Here is a 2,450-nt window from a genome sequence, read left to right as displayed (position 1 = left end):
TTTCCTGTGGAGATATAAATAATACCCTCCCCTTGGGTGGGTTAGCGCCTCTAAGGGGCTTTTTAAAAACTGACGTCTTATTTTTCTTAGTTCTGCAACTAGATGCTGTTGGAAATGTTATAGCAAATCATTATAGGCATATTTTGGTGCAAAAAATTGAAATTTAAGCATACTTTCTTCATAATATTCATTTTCCATAGATTTTTTGAAGACTCCTCATATTCCGTGTAACAAGGTCTAGGTATACAGTCACTGCTTATATTGTAGAAAAAGGTATTTCCAATAATTAGGTCTTTCAAACTTCTGTCTTATGATTTCCAGCATCATTTCTATCACCCAGGCCATAAAAAGGGATTTTAAAAGTTCATGGAAAATTGGAATTAAATGGTAATGGAATTTTTCCATGAACTTTTTGAAGCCCTTCTGTATTTTCCAACCAGTGATTCTTATTACTTGTTTTTAAATTTTCGATTCCCCAAACTAGTAATTATCAATACATCTTTATTGCTTATTTAATCAGTTTCATATTTGTCTTTAGTGATTGATACATTCATTTGAATAATAGCTTTATTAATTGGTCTTCCTTATAGGCAAATGGATATTATCCTATCAACAACTGCATTGTATTTCAGGATGGATCCTGAAATGTACATTTTAATAATTAATATATTATTCCTCAACTTATCACTACTGGCATATTAGACCATCTGATTGCCTGATTTCAAATGGCCAAACTAGTCCATTTTAGCTAACACCTGAGTATATTTATGTGTTTCATTTTGACTTCTTCCAAATTTCCCAGCTTCATGCTTTGTACATTCCACATGGTCATTATTAATGGGTATTTGTGGTTGTTTCTTCCCCTTTTGAGTGATGCTACATCAGCACATGAAGAGCCTAAATTCTGCGTTCCATTCATGTCCTCAAATTTGACTGTCCTATGAGAAAGCAGCTGCGCCCTAGTTGTACCTGAGCGCCTTCCAACCTTCTGATAATTCATAAAGACTTTTCCTGGCCTAGAAGTAGATCACTAGGTTCTTCTTCCAAGTCAGTCTTAGTCTGGAGCTCTGTTGAAACGTGCCCACCATGAATGATCCCGCTGATATTTGACATACTTGTGTCATAGCTTCCAACACCACAGCAACACACAAAATACCGCAGGAAAAACTGACAGACAGGTGGTGGATGCCTTCTGCCTTCTAATTATGGATGTTGGTTAAATCCCACCTCATTTTTTTCTATCCTCTCTGAACTTCCCCTTCTATGTAGAAGACTACAGTCAGTTCCTACAGAATGTCTTATGTCACTGGGGTCACCCTCAGGAATTTGTGTTATATGTTTTTTTGGTATTCGGTATATGAAACCGAGGATTGATGAACCTATATAGAGACAGCAAGTGGAATAAGGGCTTCTGGGTGTGGTGTGGTACAGCGGTGACAGTGGTGGGGTGGGCAAAGGGGAGCCTATGTCAAGGAGTCCAGGAAAGAAAAGAATGTTTGGAAATTGATTGTGGTAGCAGTTGTATAATACTGCTGATGTAATTGAACTATGGAATGATATATGTATTAATTCCCAGTTAAAAAACTCCTTCTTGGGTGAATTGAAGAAACACAAAGAACGTCTTCTAGAGCCCTGCTTTCCAGAAGTCTGTGCATAAGCTCCTGACATAATCTTTTCAGTCTTTCATTTGGTCTTGCCTCCATATGCTACATGCCCAAATGTCCCAAATTCCTCTTAGGAATTTCTGTAGAATTTATAAGTGTGGAACTCATTTGGTACTTGTGTTGTATTAGCTAATCTGTTTTTGATCAGCATCTTTTCTGTTTCCTTTATTAATGAATAATAAAGGATTGTGCTTTGCACAATCATCATAATAAGCATTTTTAATTTTGCATATGTGTATAATTGATTCCTTGCTAAAATCCAAAACAAATGTATTTTACATAACCCTGAACATTATAATTTTACTTTACCACACATAAATGAAATGTGTTAATACATGATACTATAATCCATGAAATGTCTAGAAAACCAGGATTAATCAATTGAATGATTTTATGTATTCTTTTGGAGGCTGGAGTTAGCTAATTAAAGGAATCCTTCAGCCAAGCTTTAGGAAAAGGGATTTTTTTATCAAAGAAATAAATACCACTCTTTATTGATTTGTATTATAAATCTGAAATTTTATGTGAGACTTGTTACAAAGCAGATTTAGTGCATGATGTGTTAGTGTAGATTATCATTGATATTTTTTTTTTCCCCACCCCCCCTTATCATTGATATTTTGATCTATATTCTATGGCTTATATTCAGATGATCCAAGTAAGATATTTTCAAATCTGTCTAATTCTTCTTAATATGAAAATTCTTTAAAAATATGCTTTTTAATATTAAATTCTAGATGCCAGCTACCATGAATTGATTTTTAAAACAATGTTTAGAATCTTCAT

The 2,450-nt window shown here is 34.4% G+C and overlaps 1 protein-coding gene across 1 annotated transcript in view; it reads left to right on the top strand.

The window, feature by feature from the left end:
- The window catches only part of USP53 (ubiquitin specific peptidase 53), an 84,989-nt gene that overhangs the window by 50,887 nt on the left and 31,652 nt on the right, over nucleotides 1–2,450 (top strand). The gene's annotated exons all lie outside the window — the stretch shown is intronic.

This window comes from Echinops telfairi, unplaced genomic scaffold (genome assembly GCF_000313985.2).
Source record: "Echinops telfairi isolate 266 unplaced genomic scaffold, ASM31398v2 ScPeMD7_5927;HRSCAF=6808, whole genome shotgun sequence".
Classification (NCBI taxonomy): domain Eukaryota; kingdom Metazoa; phylum Chordata; class Mammalia; order Afrosoricida; family Tenrecidae; genus Echinops; species Echinops telfairi.
Note: the sequence above shows the minus strand (reverse complement) of the source record. Positions and strands in the feature narration are given on the sequence as shown.